The sequence below is a fragment of the Pelophylax lessonae genome, assembly GCF_965119305.1.
Source record: "Pelophylax lessonae genome assembly, chromosome: 3".
NCBI classification, from domain to species: domain Eukaryota; kingdom Metazoa; phylum Chordata; class Amphibia; order Anura; family Ranidae; genus Pelophylax; species Pelophylax lessonae.
Window position 1 is genome coordinate 560,680,624 of NC_138770.1, and position 9,623 is coordinate 560,690,246.

The window sequence follows — 9,623 nt, forward strand, 5'->3', positions numbered from 1 at the left end:
TGGTGGTGGGATTTTGCCATCTCCCAACCTCTGTCAAACCCGCCGATATAGCCCACCTCGGCGAATCTCCAGAAGAGGATTTGGAAGGCGTTGGTCTATCTAGATCAGGCGATAAGACAGCATTAAAATCCCCCATGAGAGGTAGTTTAGCGGGGCAGCAAGGGGCGATCCTCTCCAGGATCAATAATAATAAATCAGGTTTAAATTGTGGAGGAATGTACACCCCAACAAAAACATATCATTGTTGCCACAGGTTTAGAACCAAGAGGACATATTTCCTATGGGCGTCTGTATGAACTGCCTCAACTACACAGGGTAATGTTTTATGTAATAATGGAGACACCCCTGGCATAAGTGGAGTAAGAAGCGTGAAAGGCCTTCTGAGGCCTTGGTCTTTTGAGGGCCATTATTTACTGCCCATCAGGTGTGTCGCTTGCAAAATAAGAATGTGGGGGTTATGAGTAGTGATGGACCGAACACCCCCCTGTTCAGTTTGCACCAGAACATCACAAACAGGGGAAAATTCTAGCAAACATTAAAGTTCATGGGACACGAACATGAAAAATCAAAAGTCCTAATTCTAAAAGCTTTATAAGCAAGTTTTTAAAACATTCTTTTTTAAATGAGCAGTGATTTTAATGATGGTTAAAGTGTAGAAATAAAAATAAAAAATTATTTTAAATATTGTACCTGGGGGGCCTAGGGACCCTTTGGGTCTGGTATGGATTTTAAGGGGAACCCCACGCCAAAATTAAAAAAAAAAAAAGTCCCCCAAGCTGTTTTTACCCTGATTTTTTTTAAATTACATTTTCTTTTTACAATATTTTTTTACTTTCAATGTTTTTATTGAAATTTTACAAGGAACAAGAATACAAAGGTAAGTAAAGCAGTGTCGTCACATGTTTACACATAAGTCACAAAAGGAAACATTTATGAACTAAAACCTTAATCTGGTCATTAAGTCTGTTCCATTTACCTGGGTACCCTCCCTCCCCACAAACACCCCAACCGGGAACACTCTGTGTCACAGGGTGGGGAGAGACGGACTACGCTCCTTTATATTGCCTGGAAACAAGGATAACAAATACGTTGTATAGGCGACAGGTGCCATTGATGATCTGTACTGTAAATATAGCCTATCAGGATATGCGATTAAGGTTGATAAAGTTTTTATAAGTCAAACGGTCTGGTGGGCAGTACAGTCAATTTTGTATTTTGAGTACCAGTCTGTCCATGGAAGCCATAGGTTTTTAGGGGCCTCAAATTTGCCCTGTGAGTGGAGCTGGGTTGTGTTTAATACTTCCTCTAGAGTGGGCACCCTTTCCACTTTCCAAAGCCTCATTATGCAAAGCCTAGTTGCAAGGAGTATATGGGTCACGACTGGTCTGAGGAGTGGTGGGATGTCCTCCATACCAATATTCAAAATCCCCAGGCCGGTGTTGGACGTAGTTTAAGGCCTGAGATTTGTGAGAGCATGGAAAATATTCCTGGCCAAAGTCTAGATACTTTACTACATTCTCATAGTATGTGGTAAAGATTGACAATCTGCTCGCACCCTCTCCAGCATTTAGGTGAAGTATCAGCATGGAATTTAGAGAAGCAATAGAGTGTTAAGTACCAACGTAGCATGGTTTTATGTGATAATTCCCATAAGCCTACACATTTTGTTGCTGTGTATGTCGTAGAGAGTGCTTTCTGCCATTGTGCGGGGGTAATCAGTAGATCAAGGTCTCTTTCCCACACCAAGAACGGGGGGGACTTAAAGTCTACTTTTTCTTTAAGTATAGTGTAGCATATGGAAATGCCTCCCTTGAAGTTTGAGGCTGGTTTAAAATATTGAGATATTTTTTGAGGTACTATACATCTGATGTCAAAGGTTTTGCGAAGGATGTTATACGTATGTAGTTTTAATTTTCCGACTGAGGTATTGCGTGTTCTAGGTGTAGGTCTGAGAATGGTTTAGGAATGCCATCTCCGTATGTGTGAGATCCACACAATACCTCTTCTTGTCCATTGAGAGATAGAGAGGTCTGGGATCAGGTGCGTCAATGACGCCAACGAAATGGGGAATTCCGATAAGTGTTCATTCCCCCTGTATGGGGAGGGAAGTGTTTTCCATGCAGTTGTGGTAGACCGTATGACAGGAAGAGTTTTCAGTGTATGTTGTAAGTGGTAACTGGCGTGCAGATAAGTTTCCAATGTGCCATGTGGTAGCATTGACTGCTCCATTTCACACCACAAGGGTCTATGTGAGGGTGCAAACCAGTATTTACACTGTGCCAGGATTGTGGCCAAGTAATAGTCCTTTATGTCTGTCATTCCCAGTCCTCCCACTCTCCTTAATTTACCGTATATACTCGAGTATAAGCCGAGGCCCCTAATTTTACCACAAAAAAATGGGAAAAATGATTGACTCGAGTATAAGCCTAGGGTGAGAATGCAGGGCGACGGGCATAGTACAGGAGAATGCAGGGTGGCGGCATGGTACAGGAGAATGTAGGGCTGCAGGCATGGTACAGGAGAATGCAGGGCTGCGGGCATGGTACAGGAGAATTCAGGGCTGCGGGCATGGTACAGGAGAATGCAGAGTGGCAGGCATGGTACAGGAGAATTCAGGGCAGCAGGCATGGTACAGGAGAATGCAGGGTGGTGGGCATGGTACAGGAGAATGCGGGGCTGCGGGCATACTACAGGAGATGCAGTGCTGCGGGCATGGTACAGGTGTACCATGCCTGCAGCACTGCATCCTTTGTAGTATACCCACAGCCCCGCATAATGGCAGGTAGTGTGGCTGTGTCTCACCTACCTGTTCCAGAGGCGCATTAAATTTAAAAATGACGCCGCCCAGCGCTGACACGTCATTGCCCATGCGCCGCTCAGGAAAGCTCGTATACGTTTGGCTATTCCCGGGAACAGCCGAACGTGTACGGCCTGTCCCGAGCGGCGGCGCACGCGCGGTGACATGTTGGCGCTGGGCGGCGCCATTTTAAATCTAAAGGACATCAGGCCGGCCGGGGACATTTTTTTTTTGACTCGAGTGTATGCCGAGGGGGAAATTTTCAGCACAGAAAAATGTGCTGAAAAACTCGGCTTATACTCCAGTATATACGGTAATCAGTTTTGCAAAAGCACATCTGGCTTTCCTCCCCTTCCATAGAAAGTTATTTACCATGCTCTATATGGTCTTGAAAAAGGACTGTGGAACTGGGATGGGCACTGTCCTGAATGTGTACAAGATTTGGGGTAATACTTGCATCTTAAATGCTGCTAGGCGTCCTGACCAGGATAGTTTGTGTTGTGCGAGACGTGATAGTTGATTTTTAAGCTTATCTATCCAAGGGAAATAATTGTCCGACACTAAATACACAGAGAAATTAGTTAGTGTTGTCCCCAGATATGGGATACAATCATCTTTCCATGTATATGGGTAAGTATCTTGTAGAGATTGTCTGGTTTTGGGGTTTAGACCTAGGTACAGAATATATGATTTTGATTCATTTACTTTGTAGTAAGATACATTGTTGAAGAGGTGGAGGACCCTATTAGCCGCCAGGGATTCAGACAACTGAGTGAGCATAAGTATAATATCGTCTGCAAAAAGACTGATTGAATGATTTCTGTTTGCAACGCTAAAACCATGAATTCCAGGATGCTCTCTGATGTGGGAAGCCAACGGTCCTATTACCACGTTAAATATCAGGGGTGACAACGGGCACCCCTGTCTAGTACCGTTAGTGATGTGAAAGGGCTTGGATAGAATGCCTGAGGAATCTACCTTGGCGGAAGTGGACGTATCTAATGCCAATATTGCCGATAGGGTATACTGGGGGTATCTTAGCAAAACCCTTTTGAAATTAGTTTTTTGGGGTCACATCCTATCAAATGCCCTCTCCGCGTTCAGTGCCAGGAGCAGAAAAGGCGTGCTCGAACTCTCCGCCAAGTGGATGATATCAAACAATTTCCTGGCGTCAGAGGATTGTCTTTCCTTCGTAAATCCAGATTGGTCTGTATTGATTAGCGTTGCCATAATGTTCGTCAAGCGGAGGGCAATAAATTTGGCATATAGCTTAACGTCATTGTTCAACAAAGATATTGGATGAAAATTTTGGGGCTTGTCAGGTGTTTTTCCTGGTTTTGGTAGTATGATTATAAGTGCCTCCAACATTTCTGAAGCTGCTGCGGTCTCTTCCTATTTCCCCCCCAAACACTTTCTCAAGATAGAGGCTCAGTATGGTGCTAAATGCTTGATAATATTCCCCCCTGAGCCCATCTGGTCCAGGGGATTTATTAATGGGGAGAGTAGCTATGGCTCTGGCGATTTCAGAAGCTGTAAATGGGGCATTAATAATTCAAGTTGTTTCTTCGATAATGTGGGAAGGTTGACACTTTGGAGGAATTCCTCAATATCACACGTGGTAGGTTAGGGAGTGCAGCCATCCTCTCTCAAGTTATATAATTGCCCATAGTAAGAGCTAAATGCATTGGCTGTGCCTTGGGGGTCAAATACTTGTTGTTGGGTGATGGAGTGGTAGATGTGTGGGATTCTGGCCTTTAGAGGATACTCTTGTAGTTTTCTTGCCAGAAGTTTACCAGCCTTATTACCAGAGGAGTAATAGAGCATTTCAAATGCATACAAGAGGAATTCCCTAAGGTTTTTGCCTTAGTTCAGATAGTTTCGTAAGGTTTTTTGGGGGAGGGATTATGTTTGTTTAAGGCCTTAGGGAAGAAATCTCAGTTGTCATAGAATCTAGCTGCTGCCATGTCTCTTTCTATCCAAAGCCCCCCAAAAAAAAACACCCCTTATAAACGCTTTGTGGGCATTCCACAAAGTAAATGGGTTAGAAACAGACGTTTCATTGTTAGAAAATATTCATGTAGATTTTCCTCTATGATTATCCCCATCTGTGGGGACTGGACAATCTTCCAGTCAGGGGGGTATTGGTCATCAAGCATAAGAGAAATAGAAGCATGGTCAGGCCAGGTGATTGTATTAATGGTAGATTTTTGAGCCTTTCGTAGCAACCATTTGTCAGTTAAGAATAGGTCTATGCGGGAATATGAGCCATGACTCGCCGAAAAGTAGTAGTCGTCTCGCTCACTGGCATGGTGGCAGCGCCATACATCATAGAGGTCAATTGTTAGAAGTGTGTTGTTTAACGTGGGTGTTCGTCTTGGTGTAATAGCTGTCAAATCGAGTTGGGGGTTTACCGTAGCGTTGAAGTCCCCACAGATCACAAGCGACCCCTTTTGGACTTTTTTTTACTTTCTTCAGGAGTTTACAGTTTGGATTTGATGGGTATTAGGAGCATAGGCATTCATCAGGGTAAATGTAGTGGAGTTGATGTCGCAAAGTAGGATAATATACTGACCATCCTTCACAGCTATCATTACTCCTCTCTTTTTGGCCGGGATGCTAGAGTTGAATATATGCAGAAAGCTTCTATGAGTGCATTTAGGGGGATGATGCAGATGGAAGTGTGTTTCTTGTACACATACAATGTCCCTTTTGTGAAGATTTGCTTCCTTCCATAAAGATGCTCTCTTGGCGGGATGGTTCAGTCCCCTGGCATTGATGGACAAGAAGTTGATAGCCATTTTGAGGCAGAAGTTGTATATGTCAGGTGGCAGGTGTTTGTGATGTGTACTCACAGTTAGAAGGGTTTCTCTGAAAGTTGCTCACCGATATCCAGGAAGTAGGATGCGTTTGCTGTTGCTGGAGGTCTGCCTGACCAGTGACCATAGAGCTGCAGTACCTTGTTCCATTTCCAGGAGGTGTGCGACAAAGAAAAAAACAAAGCAAACAGGAGCTAAACAAAAATAAAAAACAAGAAGGCAAATAGATAGTAAAAGGGTGGTCTATTAGACCAAAGTGCAGCTGTAAGCTGCTCAGAAATGGGGGTATAAAGAGATAGTTCAATAAATCTCTATCGTGCGGAGGCAGCGGGGTTTAAGGGAATTCTAAAGTCGCTGCAGAGGGAGGCAACTCAAGTTGTCAGGTATGGTTGTGGTAACTACAGGTTGCACGGGTGCTTTCATTCTCTCCACGGGGGTCCTTGGACTGTGCGCCAGGCTGTGCCGGTTGAGGGAGGATGTCCCAATCGCGGAGTAATTGCAGGCCTTTCTCCAGAGATATAAGTAAGGCTTACCCTTCTAATGTATTAGGAGTTTTGTAGGAAACTTCCACTGGTATGGAATGTTGTGGCTCCTTAACTTGGTGACCATATTGAGGTTTTTACGTAGTTGCATGGTATATTGTGAGAGGTCCGTGAACAATTGTAGGTTGTCGTATGGCTCTGGTAAAGATTTCATCATACAAGCCTTTTTCATACTTTGCTCCTTTACATGGAAGAAATGCATTCGGAGGAGCACGTCACGGGGTGCTGGGTCAGGAATAAAAGGAAGGTTTTGGTAGTCTGTGGATCCGATCAATAATAATTTCAGTGGCGGTGAGGTCTGGGAGGATAGAAATGAATAATGCTTCAGCATAGGATTTTAGCTCCCCTGTGTGGACAGGTTCAGGAATGCCTCTTATTTTAATGTTATTTCATCTGGACCTATCCTCAAGGTCTGTAAGCTTGGCTTTAACCCTCTGGTGTTCATTTTCTTGTTCAGAGTATGCATCCACTGGGTCATTAATAGTTTCAGCAAATTCTCCCATTTTGGTTTCTACATGAGTCACTCTGTCCTTCCACTGCTTTATTCTCAGTATTAAATTTCTGCATGCAAAAAAGGATATTAGAGTGCAGTGTACTTCTAAGAGAAACAAGCATGTCTTTCAATGTGGTATCCAGGACTCGTTCATTTTTAGCGGGAAATGCAGTTGTGGAGTCAGAGAGTTCTCTGGTTTCATCTTGGAAGTCAAAAGTGAAGCGGTTTTCTAAATGGTGCTGTGAGTGATCATGTCCATTATAACTCAGTTATCAAGGGCTACCCAGTGTGGGGCTTGTGAGCTTTCACCCTGGCTATTAAGTGACCATGCCTACTGCGCCTGTTATGCCTCTCCCCTGTGGGGATCCTGAGGCTGGTGGAGTGGAGGTTCTGACGCCATCTTGGACATGCCGCGGCTGGGGAAAGAAGGTCGTAAGTTTTTTTTTCGGCTCATGCAAGTCCTTTTTCTTGCAGGACATAGTTTCGATGGTCAGGGAGAAGATCCGCCGGTATTGTTTGTGGGGGTGAAAGATCCCTTGGTCGCTGGTGTATCCCCACTGTCTGTCAGAGCTATCCGTTCAATCATCCATGCACAACAGCTGAAAACCACGCCCCCTACACATTATTTTTTTTTTTTTAATTCAGCTCTCAGCAGGGCCAAGAAAGTTCAGGAGTTAGGAGAGTACCTGAATGGAAGTTGTTTAGGCAAAACTTATGCTCGACCCAAACTGTTTACCCATCCCTTGTGGTGCCTGAACACTGTAACCCCTCACAGTTACTCTTGCTGGGCGCAGGAACAGGCCCTGCTGTTAAAAATTAGAAAAAAAAACAATTGCGAGGGGTTATAGTGTCCAGGCATCACCAAAGCCAATTTTTCTGCACCTGTATGACAAGTATATACAATTTAGGAACAAACTTTGTAATTATATGTACTTGTCATACAGGTGTAGAAAAATTGTGCCGTGGTGGTGCCTGAGCACTGTAACCCCTCGCAATTTTTTTCTAATTTTTAACAGCAGGGTGTGTTCCTGCGCTCAAGCAAGAGTAACTGTGAGGGGTTACAGTGTTTAGGCACCACTGTTACTCTTGCTGGGCATAGGAACAAGCCCTGCTGTTGTAATTTCAATGTTTGTTCCTAAATTTTTAACAGCAGGGCCCGTTCCTGCACCCAGCAAAAGTAATTATGCGGGGTTACAGTGTTCAGGCACCACCAACACCCAATTTTTCTGCACCTGTATGACAAATACATAAAAATTAGAAACAAACATTGAAATTACATGTTCTTGTCATACAGGTGCAGACAAATTGGGCCTTGGGTGTTACTGGTGCCTGAACACTGTAACCCCCTCACAGTTACTCTTGCTGGGCACAGGAACGGGTCCTGCTGTTAAAAATTGGAAAAAAACATTGAAATTACAGAATTGATACATGTGCAAAAAATTTGGGTGTTGGTGGTGCCATAAACTAAAAACATTGTTGGAAGCTAGCATAATCAAGATGCAGGAATAGGATAGGCAGTCTTCAAGGGAATCCCAGAATCCTAGCAAATTCAAATCGGTTACATCAGCATCAGGGGCTTGATAACTGCTGTTCATCCAGGACCGATTTATTTTTATAAATGTCAGCCAGAAAACAGTCTGTGGACAGATGCACTTTTATCCATCACAAAACCTGCAGCAGCACTGAATGCCTGTTCTGAAAGCACTTTAGAAGCAGGAAAGGCCAGTAGCTCGATTACATATTGAGCATGTTCTGCCAGTGGTCCATCCTCAAGACCCAGTAACCCAATGGATGCTCAGTTGGAAAGGTCTCCAAATCTGCTCTTGCCCCCAGATAATACAAGTCTGTCCTGCCCTGCAGACGCTGCCGATGGTTGATTAAACCTAACAGCCCTGGGCGATGACTGAACAATTGTTTAAAAGGCATCGGTGAGCCAGCCACCTTCTACACTGCTCCTCCTTTGACCGAACAAAGCCTCAAACACGTTGTCTAGGAAATGGTAATCTCCCAGTGTCTGGAAAGGTGTTACACAAATTTTTCTTCAACTCTCCATGAGTTAAAAGTGGAACCCACCAGCAAAAAGCATCTAGCACCGCTAGAGGACTCACCCACCGAAGGCACCGCACCTGTATTACCACAGGGGCACCCGAGAACAGAGCACTCTGCAACCTACAGCAAAGAGAGGGAGGGGATCCCACCAGAACTCACCACCCCACCAGAGATAGCCAAGTCTCCACGTTCGGCGTCCAGGGGAAAAGGAAACTGAGGAGTCAGCACCAGGGGAAAAAAGAAGGAGAGGCTCCTACAACCATAATCGCCATCCAGTGGCTCCACTGTCATGGCTGCCACTCCTGTGCACGCTGGACCAACCAAAAATGGCCGGCAAACTACCCAAACATGGCCGCCAGGAGAGAAACCACAAAACAGGTCCCAAAGTAATGGCACTGACCAAGGCAAAATGGCCGCGACACGCGGCGCTCACGAGGCTCCCAGAAGAGACCCCTGGAGCCTAGGCCACAACTCTACAGCAGGAGGGGGACCTGGGCCACAGGACCACAACACTTTCAGCTCCCACCTCATCAGGGAAGTCTGTCCCACCAGCGGCATGTCCGCCCGTTCCCCCGCACGGTAATGTGCTGCATACACCAGCCCACATCCACCACGCTACCCCAGGAGGGGGTGGTGCAAAGATGGCCCACAGGCACCACACAAAACTGAGGGTGGCCTGGGATGAATGAGGGGAACCCCGCAGGTACGACCATCCCGTTTGGTGCCTGTGTTCCCCCCCACCACATCCAGGGGGAGAGGGGGGACATCTTACTCACCATATCATGGAACTAGGCGGGCTAAACTCCAGAGAGAACCACTCACCTCGGAAATGGGGGGCTGAAGGCCAGGAGATACGTTGCGACTCGGACTAAGACCTCTGACCACTGGATCTCGCCCAGCCCGGCAGGTGACTGTAGATCTCTCAG